The 20,947-nt window shown below is 47.2% G+C and overlaps 16 non-coding genes across 16 annotated transcripts; all 16 read left to right on the top strand.

Annotated features, from left to right (window-relative positions):
- The first annotated feature begins 1,321 nt into the window (after positions 1-1,321).
- TRNAM-CAU (transfer RNA methionine (anticodon CAU)) lies at positions 1,322-1,394 on the top strand. Its single transcript has one exon. It is a non-coding gene; the product is annotated as a tRNA-Met (tRNA).
- Positions 1,395-2,505: 1,111 nt separating this feature from the next.
- On the top strand, positions 2,506-2,578 carry TRNAV-CAC (transfer RNA valine (anticodon CAC)). Its single transcript has one exon. It is a non-coding gene; the product is annotated as a tRNA-Val (tRNA).
- Positions 2,579-2,742: 164 nt separating this feature from the next.
- Positions 2,743-2,815, top strand: TRNAV-CAC (transfer RNA valine (anticodon CAC)). The gene has a single exon. It is a non-coding gene; the product is annotated as a tRNA-Val (tRNA).
- A 638-nt stretch (positions 2,816-3,453) lies between these two features.
- TRNAL-CAA (transfer RNA leucine (anticodon CAA)) lies at positions 3,454-3,526 on the top strand. The gene has a single exon. It is a non-coding gene; the product is annotated as a tRNA-Leu (tRNA).
- An 873-nt stretch (positions 3,527-4,399) lies between these two features.
- On the top strand, positions 4,400-4,472 carry TRNAM-CAU (transfer RNA methionine (anticodon CAU)). Its single transcript has one exon. It is a non-coding gene; the product is annotated as a tRNA-Met (tRNA).
- Positions 4,473-6,292: 1,820 nt separating this feature from the next.
- TRNAL-CAA (transfer RNA leucine (anticodon CAA)) lies at positions 6,293-6,365 on the top strand. The gene has a single exon. It is a non-coding gene; the product is annotated as a tRNA-Leu (tRNA).
- An 872-nt stretch (positions 6,366-7,237) lies between these two features.
- Positions 7,238-7,310, top strand: TRNAM-CAU (transfer RNA methionine (anticodon CAU)). Its single transcript has one exon. It is a non-coding gene; the product is annotated as a tRNA-Met (tRNA).
- Positions 7,311-11,264: 3,954 nt separating this feature from the next.
- Positions 11,265-11,337, top strand: TRNAM-CAU (transfer RNA methionine (anticodon CAU)). The gene has a single exon. It is a non-coding gene; the product is annotated as a tRNA-Met (tRNA).
- Positions 11,338-12,683: 1,346 nt separating this feature from the next.
- Positions 12,684-12,756, top strand: TRNAI-UAU (transfer RNA isoleucine (anticodon UAU)). The gene has a single exon. It is a non-coding gene; the product is annotated as a tRNA-Ile (tRNA).
- A 164-nt stretch (positions 12,757-12,920) lies between these two features.
- On the top strand, positions 12,921-12,993 carry TRNAM-CAU (transfer RNA methionine (anticodon CAU)). The gene has a single exon. It is a non-coding gene; the product is annotated as a tRNA-Met (tRNA).
- A 1,345-nt stretch (positions 12,994-14,338) lies between these two features.
- Positions 14,339-14,411, top strand: TRNAM-CAU (transfer RNA methionine (anticodon CAU)). Its single transcript has one exon. It is a non-coding gene; the product is annotated as a tRNA-Met (tRNA).
- A 635-nt stretch (positions 14,412-15,046) lies between these two features.
- Positions 15,047-15,119, top strand: TRNAL-CAA (transfer RNA leucine (anticodon CAA)). Its single transcript has one exon. It is a non-coding gene; the product is annotated as a tRNA-Leu (tRNA).
- Positions 15,120-15,993: 874 nt separating this feature from the next.
- On the top strand, positions 15,994-16,066 carry TRNAL-CAG (transfer RNA leucine (anticodon CAG)). Its single transcript has one exon. It is a non-coding gene; the product is annotated as a tRNA-Leu (tRNA).
- Positions 16,067-17,178: 1,112 nt separating this feature from the next.
- TRNAM-CAU (transfer RNA methionine (anticodon CAU)) lies at positions 17,179-17,251 on the top strand. Its single transcript has one exon. It is a non-coding gene; the product is annotated as a tRNA-Met (tRNA).
- A 1,583-nt stretch (positions 17,252-18,834) lies between these two features.
- On the top strand, positions 18,835-18,907 carry TRNAL-CAG (transfer RNA leucine (anticodon CAG)). Its single transcript has one exon. It is a non-coding gene; the product is annotated as a tRNA-Leu (tRNA).
- Positions 18,908-20,722: 1,815 nt separating this feature from the next.
- Positions 20,723-20,795, top strand: TRNAM-CAU (transfer RNA methionine (anticodon CAU)). Its single transcript has one exon. It is a non-coding gene; the product is annotated as a tRNA-Met (tRNA).
- The last annotated feature ends 152 nt before the right edge of the window (positions 20,796-20,947 follow it).

Below are 20,947 nucleotides of genomic sequence, written 5' to 3'. Positions count from 1 at the left end.
ATGAGAGTTTAATTAGGTCGTGAGGTGATCACTGTCTGGATCAGTAATGAATGACTGTTGCTCAGTTTTCTTACTTTTTCGACCTTTAATTTGTGGGAACTAATGATACCGGTTGCGTTTCCCAGTGACCCCTCTCCGCCTCGGTAGTGCAGTAGGCAGCGCGTCAGTCTCATAATCTGAAGGTCGTGACTTCAATCTTCACCCGGGGCAAAGGTGGTGCAGATTTTTTGTTTCCTTATGAGAGTTTAATTGGGTCGTGTGAGCTGCGCTGTCTGGAGCATTAATGAATAACTGTTGCTCTGTTTTCTTACTTTTTCGACCTTTAGCTTGTGGGAACTAATGATCCCGGTTGCGTTTCCCAGTTACCCCTGTCCGCATCGGTAGCGCAGTAGGCAGCGCGTCAGTCTCATAATCTGAAGGTCGTGAGTTCAATCCACACCCGGGGCAAAGGCGGTGCAGATTTTTTGTTTGCTTATGAGAGTTTAATTAGGTCGTGAGGGGTGCGCTGTCTGGAGCAGTAATGAATGACTGTTGCTGAGTTTTCTTAATTTTTCAACCGTTAACTTGTGGGAACTATTAATACCGGTTATGTTTCCCACTGACCTCTGTCCGCCTCGGTAGCGCAGTAAGCGGCGTGTCAGTCTCATATTCTGAAGGTCGTGAGTTCAATCCACACCCGGGGCAAAGGCGGTGCAGATTTTTTGTTTGCTTATGAGAGTTTAATTAGGTAGTGAGGGGTGCACTGTCTGGAGCAGTAATGAATGACTGTTGCTCGGTTTTTTTACTTTTTCGACCTTTAGCTTGTGGTAACTAATGATCCCGGTTGCGTTTCTCAGTTACCCCTGTCCGCATCGGTAGCGCAGTAGGCAGCGCGTCAGTTCATAATCTGAAGGTCGTGAGTTACATCCACACCCGGGGCTAAAACGGTGCAGATTTTTCGTTTGCTTATGAGAGTTTAATTAGGTCGTGAGGGGTGCACTGCCTGGAGCTGTAATGAATGACTGTTGCTCGGTTTTCTTATTTTTTCGACCTTTAACTTGTGGGAACTATTGATACCGGTTGTATTTCCCTGTGACACCTGCCCGCCTCGCTAGCGCAGTAAGCGGCGCATCAGTCTCTTATTCTGAAGGTCGTGAGTTCAATCCACACCCGGGGCAAAGGCGGTGCAGATTTTTTGTTTGCTTATGAGAGTTTAATTAGGTCGTGAGGGGTGCACTGTCTGGAGCAGTAACGAATGACTGTTGCTCGGTTTTTTTATTTTTTCGACCTTTAATTTGTGGGAACTAATGATACCAGTTGCGGTTCCTAGTGACCCCTGCCCGTCTCGGTAGCGCAGTAGGCAGCGCGCCAGTCTCATAATCTGAAGGTCGTGAGTTCAATCCTCACCCGGGGCAAAGGCGGTGCATATTTTTGTTTGCTTATGAGAGTTTAATTAGGTCGTGAGGGGTGCACGGTCTGGAGAAGTAATGAATGACTGTTGCTGAGGTTTCTTACTTTTTCGACCTTTAACTTGTGGGAGCTATTGATACCGGTTGTGTTTCCCAGTGACCCCTGTCCGCCTAGGTAGCGCAGTAGGCAGCGCGTCAGTCTCATAATCTGAAGGTCGTGAGTTCAATCCACACCCGGGGCAAAGGCGGTGCCGATTTTTTGTTTCCTTATGAGAGTTTAATTAGGTCGTGAGGGGAGCGCTGTCTGGAGCAGTAATGAATGACTGTTGCTGAGTTTTCCGAATTTTTCGACCGTTAACTTGTGGGAACTATTGATACCGGTGATGTTTCCCAGCCACACCTGCCCGCCTCGCTAGTGCAGTAAGCGGCGCATCAGTCTCATATCTGAAGGTCGTGAGTTCAATCCACACCCGGGGCAAAGGCGGTGCAGATTTTTTGTTTGCTTATGAGAGTTTAATTAGGTTGTGAGGGGTGCACTGTCTGGAGCAGTAATGAATGACTGTTGCTCGGTTTTTTTACTTTTCTGACCTTTAACTTGTGGGAACTTTTGATACCGATTGTGTTTACCAGTGACACCTCATCGCCTCGCTAGCGCAGTAGGCGGCGCGTCAGTCTCATAATCTGAAGGTCGTGAGTTCAATACACACCCGGGGCAAAGGCGGTGCAGATTTTTTTGTTTCCTTATGAGAGTTTAATTAGGTCGTGAGGGGTGCGCTGTCTGGAGCAGTAATGAATGACTGTTGCTGAGTTTTCCGAATTTTTCGACCGTTAACTTGTGGGAACTATTGATACCGGTTATGTTTCCCAGTGACACCTGCCCGCCTCGCTAGCGCAGTAAGCGGCGCATCAGTCTCTTATTCTGAAGGTCGTGAGTTCAATCCACACCCGGGGCAAAGGCGGTGCAGATTTTTTGTTTGCTTATGAGAGTTTAACTAGGTCGGGAGGGGTGCACTGTCTGGAGCAGTAATGAATGACTGTTGCTCGGTTTTCTTATTTTTTGGACCTTTCACTTGTGGGAACTATTGATACCGATTGTGTTTGCTAGTGACAACTGTGCGCCTCGGTAGCGCAGTAGGCAGCGCGTCAGTCTCACAATCTGAAGGTCGTGAGTTCAATCCTCACCCGGGGCAAACGCGGTTCAGATTTTTTGTTTGCTTATAAGAGTTTGATTAGGTCGTGAGGGGTGCGCTGTCTGGAGCAGTAATGAATGACTGTTGCTGAGTTTTCCTAATTTTTTGACCGTTAACTTGTGGGAACTATTGATACCGGTTATGTTTCCCAGTGACTCCTGTCCGCCTCGGTAGCGCAGTAGGCAGCGCGTCAGTCTCACAATCTGAAGGTCGTGAGTTCAATCCACACCCGGGGCAAAGGCGGTGCAGATTTTTTGTTTGCTTATGAGAGTTTTATTAGGTTGTAAGGATTGCGCTGTCTTGAGCAGTAATGAATGACTGTTGCTGAGTTTTCTTACTTTTTCGACCTTTACTTGTGGGAACGATTGATACCGATTGTGTTTCCCATTAACCCCTGTCCACCTCGGTAGCGCAGTAGGCAGCGCGTCTGTCTCATATTCTGAAGGTCGTGAGTTCAATCCACACCCGGGGCAAAGGCGGTGCAGATTTTTTGTTTGCTTATGAGAGTTTAATTAGGTCGTGAGGGGTGCACTGTCTGGAGAAGTAACGAATGGCTGTTGCTCGGTTTTTTTACTTTTCTGACCTTTAACTTCTGGGAACTATTGATACCGATTGTGTTTCCCAGTGACACCTGCCCGCCTCGGTAGCGCAGTAGGCGGCGCGCAGTCTCATAATCTGAAGGTCGTGAGTTCAATCCTCATCTGGGCCAATGGCGGTGCAGTTTTTTTGTTTGCTTAAGAGAGTTTAATTAGGTCGTGAGGGGTGCACTGTCTGGAGCAGTAATGAATGACTGTGGCTCGGTTTTCTTTCTTTTTCAACCTTTATTTTTTGTGTGAACTAATGATACCGGTTGCATTTCGCAGTTACCCCAGTCCGCCTAGGTAGCGCAGTGGGCAGCGCTTCAGTCTCAAAATCTGAAGGTCGTGAGTTAAATCCTCATCCGGGGCAAAGGTGGTCAGATTTTTGTTTGCTTATGAGAGTTTAATTAGGTCGTGAGGGGTGCGCTGTCTGGAGCAGTAATGAATGACTGTTGCGGAGTTTTCTTACTTTTTCGACCTTTAACTTGTGGAAACTATTGATATCGATTGTGTTTCCCAGTGACACCTGTTCGCCTCGCTAGCGCAGTAGGCGGCGCTTCAGTCTCATAATCTGAAGGTCGTGAGTTCAATCCTTACTCGGGGCAAAGGCGGTGCAGTTTATTTGTTTGCTTATGAAAGTTTAACTTGGTCGGGAGGAGTGCACTGTCTGGAGCATTAATGAATGACTGTTGCTCGGTTTTCTTATTTTTTCGACCTTTCACTTTTGAGAACTATTGATACCGATTGTGTTTGCTAGTGACAACTGTCCGCCTCGGTAGCGCAGTAAGCGGCGTGTCAGTCTCATATTCTGAAGGTCGTGAGTTCAATCCACACCCGGGGCAAAGGCGGTGCAGATTTTTTGTTTGCTTATGAGAGTTTAATTAGGTACTGAGGGGTGCACTGTCTGAACAGTAACGAATGACTGTTGCTCGGTTTTTTTTACTTTTCTGACCTTTAACTTGTGGGAACTATTGATACCGATTGTGTTTCCCAGTGACACCTGTCCACCTCGGTAGCACAGTAGGCAGCGCTTCAGTCTCATAATCTGAAGGTCGTGAGGTCAATCCTTACCCGGGGCAAAGGCGGTGCAGTTTATTTGTTTGCTTATGAGAGTTTAACTAGGTCGGGAGGGGTGCACTGTCTGGAGCAGTAATGAATGACTGTTGCTCGATTTTCTTATTTTTTCGACCTTTCACTTGTGGGAACTATTGATACCGATTGTGTTTGCTAGTGACAACTGTGCGCCTCGGTAGCGCAGTAGGCAGCGCGTCAGTCTCATAATCTGAAGGTCGTGAGTTCAATCCTCACCCGGGGCAAAGGCGGAGCATATTTTTTGTTTGCTTATGAGAGTTTTATTAGGTCGTGAGGTGATCACTGTCTGGAGCAGTAATGAATGATTGTTGCTCAGTTTTCTTACTTTTTCGACCTTTAATTTGTGGGAACTAATGATACCGGTTGCGTTTCCCAGTGACCCCTCTCCGCCTCGGTAGTGCAGTAGGCAGCGCGTCAGTCTCATAATCTAAAGGTCGTGACTTCAATCCTCAACCGGGGCAAAGGTGGTGCAGATTTTTTGTTTGCCTATGAGAGATAATTGGGTCGCGAACGCTGCGCTGTCTGGAGCATTAATGAATGACTGTTGCTGAGTTTTCCAAATTTATTGACCTTTAACTTGTGGGAACTATTGATACCAGTTGTGTTTCCCAGTGACGCCTGTCTGCCTCGGTAGCGCAGTAGGCAGCGGGTCAGTCTCATAATATGTAGGTCGTGAATTCAATCCACACCCGGGGCAAATGGGTGCAGATTTTTTGTTTGCTTATGAGAGTTTAATTAGGTCGTGAGGGGTGCACTGTCTGGAGCAGCAATGAATGACTGTTGCTCTGTTTTCTTACTTTTTCGACCTTTAGCTTGTGGGAACTAATGATGCCGGTTGCGTTTCCCAGTTACCCCTTTTCGCATCAATAGCGCAGTAGGCAGCGCGTCAGTCTCATAATCTGAAGGTCGTGAGTTCAATCCACACACGGGGCAAAGGCGGTGCAGATTTTTTGTTTGCTTATGAGAGTTTAATTAGGTCGTGAGGGGTGCACTGCCTGGAGCAGTAATGAATGACTGTTGCTCGGTTTTCTTACTTTTTCGACCTTTAGCTTGTGGGAACTAATGATCCCGGTTGCGTTTCCCACTGACCTCTGTCCGCCTCGGTAGCGCAGTAAGCGGCGTGTCAGTCTCATATTCTGAAGGTCGTGAGTTCAATCCACACCCGGGGCAAAGGCGTTGCAGATTTTTTGTTTGCTTATGCGAGTTTAATTAGGTCGGGAGGGGTGCACTGTCTCGAGCAGTAACGAACGACTGTTGCTCGTTTTTTTACTTTTCTGACCTTTAACTTGTGGGAACTATTGATACCGATTGTGTTTCCCAGTGACACCTGTTCGCCTCGCTAGCGCAGTAGGCGGCGCGTCAGTCCCATAATCTGAAGGTCGTGAGTTCAATCCTCACCCAGGGCAAAGGTGGTGCAGGTTTTTTGTTTGCTTAAGAGAGTTTAATTAGGTAGTGAGGGGTGCACTGTCTGAACAGTAACGAATGACTGTTGCTCGGTTTTCTTACTTCTTTGACCTTTAAATTGTGAGAACTATTGATACCGATTGTGTTTCCCAGTGACACCTGTCCACCTCGGTAGCACAGTAGGCGGCGCTTCAGTCTCATAATCTGAAGGTCGTGAGTTCAATCCTTACCCGGGGCAAAGGCGGTGCAGTTTATTTGTTTGCTTATGAGAGTTTAACTAGGTCGGGAGGGGTGCACTGTCTGGAGAAGTAACGAATGGCTGTTGCTCGGTTTTTTTACTTTTCTGACGTTTAACTTCTGGGAACTATTGATACCGATTGTGTTTCCCAGTGACACCTGCCCGCCTCGGTAGCGCAGTAGGCGGCGCGCAGTCTCATAATCTGAAGGTCGTGAGTTCAATCCTCATCTGGGCCAATGGCGGTGCAGTTTTTTTGTTTGCTTAAGAGAGTTTAATTAGGTCATGAGGGGTGCACTGTCTGGAGCAGTAATGAATGACTGTGGCTCGGTTTTCTTTCTTTTTCAACCTTTATTTTTTGTGTGAACTAATGATACCGGTTGCATTTCGCAGTTACCCCAGTCCGCCTAGGTAGCGCAGTGGGCAGCGCTTCAGTCTCAAAATCTGAAGGTCGTGAGTTAAATCCTCATCCGGGGCAAAGGTGGTCAGATTTTTGTTTGCTTATGAGAGTTTAATTAGGTCGTGAGGGGTGCGCTGTCTGGAGCAGTAATGAATGACTGTTGCGGAGTTTTCTTACTTTTTCGACCTTTAACTTGTGGAAACTATTGATACCGATTGTGTTTCCCAGTGACACCTGTTCGCCTCGCTAGCGCAGTAGGCGGCGCTTCAGTCTCATAATCTGAAGGTCGTGAGTTCAATCCTTACTCGGGGCAAAGGCGGTGCAGTTTATTTGTTTGCTTATGAGAGTTTAACTTGGTCGGGAGGAGTGCACTGTCTGGAGCATTAATGAATGACTGTTGCTCGGTTTTCTTATTTTTTCGACCTTTCACTTTTGAGAACTATTGATACCGATTGTGTTTGCTAGTGACAACTGTCCGCCTCGGTAGCGCAGTAAGCGGCGTGTCAGTCTCATATTCTGAAGGTCGTGAGTTCAATCCACACCCGGGGCAAAGGCGGTGCAGATTTTTTGTTTGCTTATGAGAGTTTAATTAGGTACTGAGGGGTGCACTGTCTGAACAGTAACGAATGACTGTTGCTCGGTTTTTTGTACTTTTCTGACCTTTAACTTGTGGGAACTATTGATACCGATTGTGTTTCCCAGTGACACCTGTCCACCTCGGTAGCACAGTAGGCAGCGCTTCAGTCTCATAATCTGAAGGTCGTGAGGTCAATCCTTACCCGGGGCAAAGGCGGTGCAGTTTATTTGTTTGCTTATGAGAGTTTAACTAGGTCGGGAGGGGTGCACTGTCTGGAGCAGTAATGAATGACTGTTGCTCGATTTCTTATTTTTTCGACCTTTCACTTGTGGGAACTATTGATACCGATTGTGTTTGCTAGTGACAACTGTGCGCCTCGGTAGCGCAGTAGGCAGCGCGTCAGTCTCATAATCTGAAGGTCGTGAGTTCAATCCTCACCCGGGGCAAAGGCGGAGCATATTTTTTGTTTGCTTATGAGAGTTTTATTAGGTCGTGAGGTGATCACTGTCTGGAGCAGTAATGAATGATTGTTGCTCAGTTTTCTTACTTTTTCAACCTTTAATTTGTGGGAACTAATGATACCGGTTGCGTTTCCCAGTGACCCCTCTCCGCCTCGGTAGTGCAGTAGGCAGCGCGTCAGTCTCATAATCTAAAGGTCGTGACTTCAATCCTCAACCGGGGCAAAGGTGGTGCAGATTTTTTGTTTGCCTATGAGAGATAATTGGGTCGCGAACGCTGCGCTGTCTGGAGCATTAATGAATGACTGTTGCTGAGTTTTCCAAATTTATTGACCTTTAACTTGTGGGAACTATTGATACCAGTTGTGTTTCCCAGTGACGCCTGTCTGCCTCGGTAGCGCAGTAGGCAGCGGGTCAGTCTCATAATATGTAGGTCGTGAATTCAATCCACACCCGGGGCAAATGGGTGCAGATTTTTTGTTTGCTTATGAGAGTTTAATTAGGTCGTGAGGGGTGCACTGTCTGGAGCAGCAATGAATGACTGTTGCTCTGTTTTCTTACTTTTTCGACCTTTAGCTTGTGGGAACTAATGATGCCGGTTGCGTTTCCCAGTTACCCCTTTTCGCATCAATAGCGCAGTAGGCAGCGCGTCAGTCTCATAATCTGAAGGTCGTGAGTTCAATCCACACACGGGGCAAAGGCGGTGCAGATTTTTTGTTTGCTTATGAGAGTTTAATTAGGTCGTGAGGTGTGCACTGCCTGGAGCAGTAATGAATGACTGTTGCTCGGTTTTCTTACTTTTTCGACCTTTAGCTTGTGGGAACTAATGATCCCGGTTGCGTTTCCCACTGACCTCTGTCCGCCTGGGTAGCGCAGTAAGCGGCGGGTCAGTCTCATATTCTGAAGGTCGTGAGTTCAATCCACACCCGGGGCAAAGGCGGTGCAGATTTTTTGTTTGCTTATGAGAGTTTAATTAGGTCGTGAGGGGTGCGCTGTCTGTAGCAGTAATGAATGACTGGTGCTGAGTTTTCTTAATTTTTCGACCGTTAACTTGTGGGAACTATTAATACCGGTTATGTTTCCCACTGACCTCTGTCCGCCTCGGTAGCGCAGTAAGCGGCGTGTCAGTCTCATATTCTGAAGGTCGTGAGTTCAATCCACACCCGGGGCAAAGGCGGTGCAGATTTTTTGTTTGCTTATGCGAGTTTAATTAGGTCGGGAGGAGTGCACTGTCTGGAGCATTAATGAATGACTGTTGCTCGGTTTTCTTATTTTTTCGACCTTTCACTTTTGAGAACTATTGATACCGATTGTGTTTGCTAGTGACAACTGTCCGCCTCGGTAGCGCAGTAAGCGGCGTGTCAGTCTCATATTCTGAAGGTCGTGAGTTCAATCCACACCCGGGGCAAAGGCGGTGCAGATTTTTTGTTTGCTTATGAAAGTTTAATTAGGTACTGAGGGGTGCACTGTCTGAACAGTAACGAATGACTGTTGCTCGGTTTTTTTTACTTTTCTGACCTTTAACTTGTGGGAACTATTGATACCGATTGTGTTTCCCAGTGACACCTGTCCACCTCGGTAGCACAGTAGGTGGCGCTTCAGTCTCATAATCTGAAGGTAGTGAGTTCAATCCTTACCCGGGGTAAAGGCGGTGCAGTTTATTTGTTTGCTTATGAGAGTTTAACTAGGTCGGGAGGGGTGCACTGTCTGGAGCAGTAATGAATGACTGTTGCTCGGTTTTCTTATTTTTTCGACCTTTCACTTGTGGGAACTATTGATACCGATTGTGTTTGCTAGTGACAACTGTCCGCCGCGGTAGCGCAGTAGGCAGCGCGTCAGTCTCATAATCTGAAGGTCGTGAGTTCAATCCTCAACCGGGGCAAAAGCGGTGCAGATTTTTTGTTTTCTTAAGAGAGTTTAATTGGGTCGTGAGGGGTGCGCTGTCTGGAGCAGTAATGAATGACTGTTGCTCGGTTTTCTTACATTTTCGACCTTTAATTTGTGGGAACTAATGATCCCGGTTGCGTGTCCCAGTGGCACCTGTCCGCCTCGATAACGCAGTAGGCAGCGCATCAGTCTCATAATTTGAAGGTCATGAATTCAATCCTAACCCGGGGCAAAGGCAGTGCAGATGTTTTGTTTGCTTATGAGAGTTTAATTAGGTCGTGAGGGGTGCACTGTCTGGAGCAGTAATGAATGACTGTTGCTCGGTTTTTTTACTTTTTTGACCTTTAGTTTGTGGGAACTAATGATCGTGGTTGCGTTTCCCAGTGACCCCTGTCGGCCTCGGTATCGCAGTAGGCAGCTCGTCAGTCTCATAATCTGAAGGTCATGAGTTCGATCCTCACCCGGGGCAAAGGCGGTGCAGATGTTTTATTTGCTTATGAGAGTTTAATTAGGTCGTGAGGTGATCACTGTCTGGAGCAGTAATGAATGACTGTTGCTCAGTTTTCTTACTTTTTCGACCTTTAATTTGTGGGAACTAATGATACCGGTTGCGCTTCCCAGTGACCCCTCTCCGCCTCGGTAGTGCAGTAGGCAGCGCGTCAGTCTCATAATCTGAAGTTCGTGACTTCAAACTTCACCCGGGGCAAAGGTGGTGCAGAATTTTTGTTTGCTTATGAGAGTTTAATTGGGTCGTGAGAGCTGCGCTGTCTGGAGCATTAATGAATGACTGTTGCTGAGTTTTCTTAATTTATTGACCTTTAACTTGTGGGAACTATTGATACCAGTTGTGTTTCCCAGTGACGCCTGTCTGCCTCGGTAGCGCAGTAGGCAGCGGGTCAGTCTCACAATATGTAGGTCGTGAGTTCAATCCACACCCGGGGCCAATGGGTGCAGATTTTTTGTTTGCTTATGAGAGTTTAATTAGGTCGTGAGGGGTGCACTGTCTGGAGCAGTAATGAATGACTGTTGCTCTGTTTTCTTACTTTTTCGACCTTTAGCTTGTGGGAACTAATGATCCCGGTTGCGTTTCCCAGTTACCCCTGTCCGCATCGGTAGCGCAGTAGGCAGCGCGTCAGTCTCATAATCTGAAGGTCGTGAGTTCAATCCACACACGGGGCAAAGGCGGTGCAGATTTTTTGTTTCCTTATGAGAGTTTAATTAGGGCGTGAGGGGTGCACTGCCTGGAGCAGTAATGAATGACTGTTGCTCGGTTTTCTTACTTTTTCGACCTTTAGCTTGTGGGAACTAATGATCCCGGTTGCATTTCCCACTGACCTCTGTTCGCCTCGGTAGCGCAGTAGGCAGCGCGTCAGTCTCATAATCTGAAAGTCGTGAGTTCAATCCACACCCGTGGCAAAGGCGGTGCAGATTTTTTGTTTGCTTATGAGAGTTTAATTAGGTCGTGAGGGGTGCGCTGTCTGGAGCAGTAATGAATGACTGTTGCTCGTTTTTTTTTACTTTTCTGACCTTTAACTTGTGGGAACTATTGATACCGATTGTGTTTCCCAGTGACACCTGTTCGCCTCGCTAGCGCAGTAGGCGGCGCGTCAGTCTCATAATCTGAAGGTCGTGAGTTCAATCCTCACCCGGGGCAAAGGTGGTGCAGGTTTTTTTGTTTGCTTATGAGAGTTTAATTGGGTAGTCAGGGGTGCACTGTCTGAACAGTAACGAATGACTGTTGCTCGGTTTTCTTACTTCTTTGACCTTTAAATTGTGAGAACTATTGATACCGATTGTGTTTCCCAGTGACACCTGTCCACCTCGGTAGCACAGTAGGCAGCGCTTCAGTCTCATAATCTGAAGGTCGTGAGTTCAATCCTTACCCGGGGCAAAGGCGGTGCAGTTTATTTGTTTGCTTATGAGAGTTTAACTAGGTCGGGAGGGGTGCACTGTCTGGAGCAGTAATGAATGACTGTTGCTCGGTTTTCTTATTTTTTCGACCTTTCACTTGTGGGAACTATTGATACCGATTGTGTTTGCTAGTGACAACTGTGCGCCTCGGTGGCGCAGTAGGCAGCGCGTCAGTCTCATAATCTGAAGGTCGTGAGTTCAATCCTCACCCGGGGCAAAGGCGGAGCATATTTTTTGTTTGCTTATGAGAGTTTAATTAGGTCGTGAGGTGATCACTGTCTGGAGCAGTAATGAATGACTGTTGCTCAGTTTTGTTACTTTTTCGACCTTTAATTTGTGGGAACTAATGATACCGGTTGCGTTTCCCAGTGACCCCTCTCCGCCTCGGTAGTGCAGTAGGCAGCGCGTCAGTCTCATAATCTAAAGGTCGTGACTTCAATCCTCACCCGGGGCAAAGGTGGTGCAGATTTTTTGTTTGCCTATGAGAGTTTAATTGGGTCGTGAACGCTGCGCTGTCTGGAGCATTAATGAATGACTGTTGCTGAGTTTTCCAAATTTATTGACCTTTAACTTGTGGGAACTATTGATACCAGTTGTGTTTCCCAGTGACGCCTGTCTGCCTCGGTAGCGCAGTAGGCAGCGGGTCAGTCTCATAATATGTAGGTCGTGAGTTCAATCCACACCCGGGGCAAATGGGTGCAGATTTTTTGTTTGCTTATGAGAGTTTAATTAGGTCGTGAGGGGTGCACTGTCTGGAGCAGTAATGAATGACTGTTGCTCTGTTTTCTTACTTTTTCGACCTTTAGCTTCTGGGAACTAATGATGCCGGTTGCGTTTCCCAGTTACCCCTTTCCGCATCAATAGCGCAGTAGGCAGCGTGTCAGTCTCATATTCTGAAGGTCGTGAGTTCAATCCACACCCGGGGCAAAGGCGGTGCAGATTTTTTGTTTGCTTATGCGAGTTTAATTAGGTCGTGAGGGGTGCACTGTCTGGAGCAGTAACGAACGACTGTTGCTCGTTTTTTTACTTTTCTGACCTTTAACTTGTGGGAACTACTGATACCGATTGTGTTTCCCAGTGACACCTGTTCGCCTCGCTAGCGCAGTAGGCGGCGCGTCAGTCCCATAATCTGAAGGTCGTGAGTTCAATCCTCACCTGGGGCAAAGGTGGTGCAGGTTTTTCGTTTGCTTAAGAGAGTTTAATTAGGTAGTGAGGGGTGCACTGTCTGAACAGTAACGAATGACTGTTGCTCGGTTTTCTTACTTCTTTGACCTTTAAATTGTGAGAACTATTGATACCGATTGTGTTTCCCAGTGACACCTGTCCACCTCGGTAGCACAGTAGGCGGCGCTTCAGTCTCATAATCTGAAGGTCGTGAGTTCAATCCTTACCCGGGGCAAAGGCGGTGCAGTTTATTTGTTTGCTTATGAGAGTTTAACTAGGTCGGGAGGGGTGCACTGTCTGGAGCAGTAATAAATGACTGTTGCTCGGTTTTCTTACTTTTTCGACCTTTAATTTGTGGGAACTAATGATACCGGTTGCGTTTCCCAGTGACCCCTCTCCGCCTCGGTAGTGCAGTAGGCAGCACGTCAGTCTTATAATCTGAAGGTCGTGAGTTCAATCCTTACCCGGGGCAAAGGCGGTGCAGTTTATTTGTTTGCTTATGAGAGTTTAACTAGGTCGGGAGGGGTGCACTGTCTGGAGCAGTAATAAATGACTGTTGCTCGGTTTTCTTATTTTTTTTACCTTTCACTTGTGGGAACTATTCATACAGATTGTGTTTGCTAGTGACAAATGTGCGCCTCGGTAGCGCAGTAGGCAGCGCGTCAGTCTCATAATCTGAAGGTCGTGAGTTCAATCCTCACCCGGGGCAAAGGCGGAGCATATTTTTTGTTTGCTTATGAGAGTTTAAGTAGGTGGTGAGGAGTGCGCTGTCTCGAGCAGTAATGAATGACTGTTGCTGAGTTTTCTTAATTTTCGACCTTTACTTCTGGGAACGATTGATACCGATTGTGTTTCCCATTGACCCCTGTCCACCTCGGTAGCGCAGTACGCAGCGCGTCAGTCTCATATTCTGAAGGTCGTGAGTTCAATCCACACCCGGGGAAAAAGCGGTGCAGATTTTTTGTTTGCCTATGAGAGTTTAATTGGGTCGTGAAAGCTGCGCTGTCTGGAGCATTAATGAATGACTGTTGCTGAGTTTTCTTAATTTATTGACCTTTAACTTGTGGGAACTATTGATACCAGTTGTGTTTCCCAGTGACGCCTGTCTGCCTCGGTAGCGCAGTAGGCAGCGGGTCAGTCTCATAATATGTAGGTCGTGAGTTCAATCCACACCCGGGGCAAATGGGTGCAGATTTTTTGTTTGCTTATGAGAGTTTAATTAGGTCGTGAGGGGTGCACTGTCTGGAGCAGTAATGAATGACTGTTGCTCTGTTTTCTTACTTTTTCGACCTTTAGCTTGTGGGAACTAATGATGCCGGTTGCGTTTCCCAGTTACCCCTGTCCGCATCAGTAGCGCAGTAGGCAGCGCGTCAGTCTCATAATCTGAAGGTCGTGAGTTCAATCCACACACGGGGAAAAGGCGGTGCAGATTTTTTGTTTGCTTATGAGAGTTTAATTAGGTCGTGAGGGGTGCACTGCCTGGAGCAGTAACGAATGACTGTTGCTCGGTTTTCTTACTTTTCGACCTTTAGCTTGTGGGAACTAATGATCCCGGTTGCGTTTCCCAGTGTCCTCTGTCCGCATCGGTAGCGCAGTAGGCAGCGCGTCAGTCTCATAATCTGAAGGTCGTGAGTTCAATCCACACCCGGGGCAAAGGCGGTGCAGATTTTTTGTTTGCTTATGGGAGTTTAATTAGGTCGTGAGGGGTGCGCTGTCTGTAGCAGTAATGAATGACTGGTGCTGAGTTTTCTTAATTTTTCGACCGTTAACTTGTGGGAACTATTAATAACGGTTATGTTTCCCACTGACCTCTGTCCGCCTCGGTAGCGCAGTAAGCGGCGTGTCAGTCTCATAATCTGAAGGTCGTGAGTTCAATCCTTACCCGGGGCAAAGGCGGTGCAGTTTATTTGTTTGCTTATGAGAGTTTAAATAGGTCGGGAGGGGTGCACTGTCTGGAGCAGTAATAAATGACTGTTGCTCGGTTTTCTTATTTTTTCGACCTTTCACTTGTGGGAACTATTGATACCGATTGTGTTTGCTAGTGACAACTGTGCGCCTCGGTAGCGCAGTAGGCAGCGCGTCAGTCTCATAATCTGAGGGTCGTGAGTTCAATCCTCACCCGGGGCAAAGGCGGAGCATATTTTTTGTTTGCTTATGAGAGTTTAAGTAGGTTGTGGGGAGTGCGCTGTCTGGAGCAGTAATGAATGACTGTTGCTGAGTTTTCTTCTTTTCGACCTTTACTTGTGGGAACGATTGATACCGATTGTGTTTCCCATTGACCCCTCTCCACCTCGGTAGCGCAGTACGCAGCGCGTCAGTCTCATATTGTGAAGGTCGTGAGTTCAATCCACACCCGGGGAAAAAGCGGTGCAGATTTTTTGTTTGCTTATGAGAGTTTATTTAGGTCGTGAGGGTGCACTGTCTGGAGAAGTAACGAATGGCTGTTGCTCGGTTTTTTTACTTTTCTGACCTTTAACTTGTGGGAACGATTGATACCGATTCTGTTTCCCAGTGACACCTGCCCGCCTCGGTAGCGCAGTAGGCGGCGCGTCAGTCTCATAATCTGAAGGTCGTGAGTTCAATCCTCACCCGGGCCAATGGCGGTGCAGTTTTTTTTGTTTGCTTATGAGAGTTTAATTATGTCGTGAGGGGTGCACTGTCTGGAGCAGTAATGAATGACTGTGGCTCGGTTTTCTTTCTTTTGCGACCTTTAATTTGTGTGAACTATGGATACCGGTTGCATTTCGCAGTTACCCCAGTCCGCCTCGGTAGCGCAGTGGGCAGCGCGTCAGTCTCAAAATCTGAAAGTCGTGAGTTAAATCCTCCTCCGGGGCAAAGGTGGTCAGATTTTTGTTTGCTTATGAGAGTTTATTTAGGTCGTGAGGGGTGCGCTGTCTGGAGCAGTAATGAATGACTGTTGCTCTGTTTTCTTACTTTTTCGACCTTTAATTTGTGGGAACTAATGATACCGGTTGCGTTTCCCAGTGACCCCTCTCCGCCTCGGTAGTGCATTAGGCAGCGGGTCAGTCTCATAATATGTAGGTCGTGAGTTCAATCCACACCCGGGGCAAATGCGGTGCAGATTTTTTGTTTGCATATGAGAGTTTATATAGGTCGTGAGGGGTGCACTGTCTGGAGCAGTAATGAATGACTGTTGCTCGTTTTTCTTACTTTTTCGACCTTTAGCTTGTGGGAACTTATGATCCCGGTTGCGTTTCCCAGTTACCCTTGTCCGCATCGGTAGCGCAGTAGACAGCGCGTCAGTCTCATAATCTGAAGGTCGTGAGTTAAATCCACACCCGGGGCAAAGGCAGTGCAGATTTTTTGTTTGCTTATGAAAGTTTAATTAGGTCGTGAGGGGCGCACTGTCTGGAGCAGTAATGAATGATTGTTGCTGAGTTTTCTTAATTTTTTGACCTTTAACTTGTGGGAACTATTGATCCCGGTTGCGTGTCCCAGTGACACCTGTCCGCCTCAAATAACGCAGTAGGCAGCGCATCAGTCTCATAATTTGAACGTTATGAATTCCATCCTAACCCGGGGCAAAGGCAGTGCAGATGCTTTGATTGCTTATGAGAGTTTAATTAGGTCGTGAGGGATGCACTGATTGGAGCAGTAATGAATGACTGTTTCTCAGTTTTTTTATTTTTCCGACCTTTAACTCGTGGGAACAATTGATACCGATTATGTTTCCCAGTGACACCTGTCCACCTCGGTAGCACAGTAGGCAGCGCGTCAGTCTCAGAATCTGAAGGTCGTGAGTTCAATCCACACCTGGGGCAAAGGCGGGGCAGATTTTTCGTTTGCTTATGAGAGTTTAATTAGGTCGTGAGGGGTGCACTGTCTGGAGCAGTAATGAATGACTGTTGCTGAGTTTTCTTACTTTTTCGACCTTTAATTTGTGGGAACTAATGATCCCGGTTGCGTGTCCCAGTTTTCGCTGTCCGCATCGGTAGCGCAGTAGGCAGCGCGTCAGTCTCATAATCTGAAGGTCGTGAGTTCAATCCACACCCGGGGCAAAGGCGGTGCAGATTTTTTGTTTGCTTATGAGAGTTTAATTAGGTCGTGAGGGGTGCACTGCCTGGAGCAGTAATGAATTACTGTTGCTGAGTTTTCTTAATTTTTCGACCTTTAACTTGTGGGAACTATTGATACCGGTTGTGTTTCCCAGTGACGTCTGTCTGCCTCGGTAGCGCAGTAGGCAGCGAGTCAGTCTCATAATATGTAGGTCGTGAGTTCAATCCACACCCGGGGCAAAGGCGGTGCAGATTTTTTGTTTGCTTATGAGAGTTTAATTAGGTCGTGAGGGGTTCGCTGTCTGTAGCAGTAATGAATGACTGGTGCTGAGTTTTCTTAATTTTTCGACCGTTAACTTGTGGGAACTATTAATAACGGTTATGTTTCCCACTGACCTCTGTCCGCCTCGGTAGCGCAGTAAGCGGCGTGTCAGTCTTATATTCTGAAGGTCGTGAGTTCAATCCACACCCGGGGCAAAGGCGGTGCAGATTTTTTGTTTGCTTATGCGAGTTTAATTAGGTCGTGAGGGGTGCACTGTCTGGAGCAGTAACGAATGACTGTTGCTCGGTTTTCTTACTTCTTTGACCTTTAAATTGTGAGAACTATTGATACCGATTGTGTTTCCCAGTGACACCTGTGCACCTCGGTAGCACACTAGGCGGCGCTTCAGTCTCATAATCTGAAGGTCGTGAGTTCAATCCTTACCCGGGGCAAAGGCGGTGCAGTTTATTTGTTTGCTTATGAGAGTTTAACTAGGTCGGGAGGGGTGCACTGTCTGGAGCAGTAATAAATGACTGTTGCTCGGTTTTCTTATTTTTTCGACCTTTCACTTGTGGGAACTATTAATACCGATTGTGTTTGCTAGTGACAACTGTGCGCCTCGGTAGCGCAGTAGGCAGCGCGTCAGTCTCATAATCTGAAGGTCATGAGTTCAATCCTCACCCGGGGCAAAGGCGGAGCATATTTTTTGTTTGCTTATGAGAGTTTAAGTAGGTTGTGAGGAGTGCGCTGTCTGGAGCAGTGATGAATGACTGTTGCTGAGTTTTCTTAATTTTCGACCTTTACTTGTGGGAACGATTGATACCGATTGTGTTTCCCATTGACCCCTCTCCACCTCGGTAGCGCAGTACGCAGCGCGTCAGTCTCATATTCTGAAGGTCGTGAGTTCAATCCACACCCGGGGAAAAAGCGGTGCAGATTTTTTGTTTGCTTATGAGAGTTTAATTAGGTCGTGAGGGTGCACTGTCTGGAGAAGTAACGAATGGCTGTTGCTCGGTTTTTTTACTTTTCTGACCTTTAACTTGTGGGAACGATTGATACCGATTCTGTTTCCCAGTGACACCTGCCCGCCTCGGTAGCGCAGTAGGCGGCGCGACAGTCTCATAATCTGAAGGTCGTGAGTTCAATCCTCACCCGGGCCAATGGCGGTGCAGTTTTTTTTGTTTGCTTATGAGAGTTTAATTATGTCGTGAGGGGTGCACTGTCTGGAGCAGTAATGAATGACTGTGGCTCGGTTTTCTTTCTTTTTCGACCTTTTTTTTGTGTGAACTATGGAAACCGGTTGCATTTCGCAGTTACCTCAGTCCGCCTCGGTAGCGCAGTGGGCAGCGCGTCAGTCTCAAAATCTGAAAGTCGTTAGTTAAATCCTCCTCCGGGGCAAAGGTGGTCAGATTTTTGTTTGCTTATGAGAGTTTATTTAGGTCGTGAGGGGTGCGCTGTCTGGAGCAGTAATGAATGACTGTTGCTCTGTTTTCTTACTTTTTCGACCTTTTATTTGTGGGAACTAATGATACCGGTTGCGTTTCCCAGTGACCCCTCTCCGCCTCGGTAGTGCATTAGGCAGCGGGTCAGTCTCATAATATGTAGGTCGTGAGTTCAATCCACACCCGGGGCAAATGCGGTGCAGATTTTTTGTTTGCATATGAGAGTTTATATAGGTCGTGAGGGGTGCACTGTCTGGAGCAGTAATGAATGACTGTTGCTCGTTTTTCTTACTTTTTCGACCTTTAGCTTGTGGGAACTTATGATCCCGGTTGCGTTTCCCAGTTACCCTTGTCCGCATCGGTAGCGCAGTAGACAGCGCGTCAGTCTCATAATCTGAAGGTCGTGAGCTCAATCCACACCCGGGGCAAAGGCGGTGCAGATTTTTTGTTTGCTTATGAGAATTTAATTAGGTCGTGAGGGGCGCACTGTCTGGAGCAGTAATGAATGACTGTTGCTGAGTTTTCTTAATTTTTCGACCTTTAACTTGTGGGAACTATTGATCCCGGTTGCGTGTCCCAGTGACACCTGTCCGCCTCAAATAACGCAGTAGGCAGCGCATCAGTCTCATAATTTGAACGTCATGAATTCCATCCTAACCCGGGGCAAAGGCAGTGCAGATGTTTTGTTTGCTTATGAGAGTTTAATTAGGTCGTGAGGGGTGCACTGATTGGAGCAGTAATGAATGATTGTTTGTCAGTTTTTTTATTTTTCCGACCTTTAACTCGTGGGAACTATTGATACCGATTATGTTTCCCAGTGACACCTGTCCACCTCGGTAGCACAGTAGGCAGCGCGTCAGTCTCAGAATCTGAAGGTCGTGAGTTCAATCCACACCTGGGGCAAAGGCGGGGCAGATTTTTCGTTTGCTTATGAGAGTTTAATTAGGTCGTGAGGGGTGCACTGTCTGGAGCAGTAATGAATGACTGTTGCTGAGTTTTCTTACTTTTTCGACCTTTAATTTGTGGGAACTAATGATCCCAGTTGCGTGTCCCAGTTTTCCCTGTCCGCATCGGTAGCGCAGTAGGCAGCGCGTCAGTCTCATAATCTGAAGGTCGTGAGTTCAATCCACACCCGGGGCAAAGGCGGTGCAGATTTTTTGTTTGCTTATGAGAGTTTAATTAGGTCGTGAGGGGTGCACTGCCTGGAGCAGTAATGAATTACTGTTGCTGAGTTTTCTTAATTTTTCGACCTTTAACTTGTGGGAACTATTGATACCGGTTGTGTTTCCCAGTGACGCCTGTCTGCCTCGGTAGCGCAGTAGGCAGCGGTTCAGTCTCATAATATGTAGGTCGTGAGTTCAATCCGCACCCGGGGCAAAGGCGGTGCAGATTTTTTGTTTGCTTATGAGAGTTCAATTAGGTCGTAAGGGGTGCACTGTCTGGAGCAGTAATGAATGACTGTTGCTCGGTTTTCTTACTTTTTCCATCTTTAGCTTGTGGGAACTAATGATCCCGGTTGCGTTTCCCAGTTACCCCTGTCCGCATCGGTAGCGCAGTAGGCAGCGCGTCAGTCTCATAATCTGAAGGTCGTGAGTTCAATCCACACCCGGGCGAAAGGCAGTGCAGATTTTTTGTTTGCTTATGAGAGTTTAATTAGGTCGTGAGGGGTGCACTATCTGGAGCAGTAATGAATTACTGTTGCTCGGTTTTCTTAATTTTTCGACCTTTAGCTTGTGGGAACTAATGATCCCGGTTGCGTTTCCCAGTGTCCTCTGTCCGCCTCGGTAGAGCAGTAGGCAGCGCGTCAGTCTCATAATCTGAAGGTCGTGAGTTCAATCCACACCCGGGGCAAAGGCGGTGCAGATTTTTTGTTTGCTTATGAGAGTTTAATTAGGTCGTGAGGGGTGCACTGTCTGGAGAAGTAACGAATGACTGTTGCTCGGTTTTTTTACTTTTCTGACCTTTAACTTGTGGGAACTATTGATACCGATTGTGTTTCCCAGTGACACCTGCCCGCCTCGGTAGCGAAGTAGGCGGCGCGTCAGTCTCATAATCTAAAGGTCGTGAGTTCAATCCTCACCCGGGCCAATGGCGGTGCATATTTTTTGTTTGCTTATGAGAGTTTAATTAGGTTGTGAGGAGTTCGCTGTCTGGAGCAGTAATGAATGACTGTTGCTGAGTTTTCTTAATTTTCGACCTTTACTTGTGGGAACGATTGATACCGATTGTGTTTCCCATTGACCCCTGTCCACCTCGGTAGCGCAGTACGCAGCGCGTCAGTCTCATATTCTGAAGGTCGTGAGTTAAATCCTCCCCCGGGGCAAAGGTGGTCAGATTTTTGTTTGCTTATGAGAGTTTAATTAGGTCGTGAGGGGTGCGCAGTCTGGAGCAGTAATGAATGACTGTTGCGGAGTTTTCTTACTTTTTCGACCTTTACCTTGTGGAGACTATTGATACCGATTGTGTTTCCTAGTGACAACTGTTCGCCTCGCTAGCGCAGTAGGCGGCGCTTCAGTCTCATAATCTGAAGGTCGTGAGTTCAATCCTTACCCGGGGCAAAGGCGGTGCAGTTTGTTTGCTTATGAGAGTTTAACTAGGTCGGGAGGGGTGCACTGTCTGGAACAGAAATGAATGACTGTTGCTCGGTTTTCTTATTTTTTCGACCTTTCACTTGTGGAAACTATTGATACGGATTGTGTTTGCTAGTGACAACTGTCCGCTTCGGTAGCGCAGTAGGCAGCGCGTCAGTCTCATAATCTGAAGCTCGTGAGTTCGATCCTCACCCGGGGCAAAAGCGGTGCAGATATTTTGTTTTCTTATGAGAGTTTAATTGGGTCATGAGGGGTGCGCTGTCTGGAGCAGTAATGAATGACTGTTGCTCGGTTTTCTTACTTTTTCGACCTTTAATTTGTGGGAACTAATGATCCCGGTTGCGTGTCCCAG

The sequence above is a fragment of the Rhipicephalus microplus genome, chromosome 3 (assembly GCF_043290135.1).
Source record: "Rhipicephalus microplus isolate Deutch F79 chromosome 3, USDA_Rmic, whole genome shotgun sequence".
NCBI lineage: Eukaryota > Metazoa > Arthropoda > Arachnida > Ixodida > Ixodidae > Rhipicephalus > Rhipicephalus microplus.
This window is presented reverse-complemented; position numbering and strand designations above follow the sequence as displayed.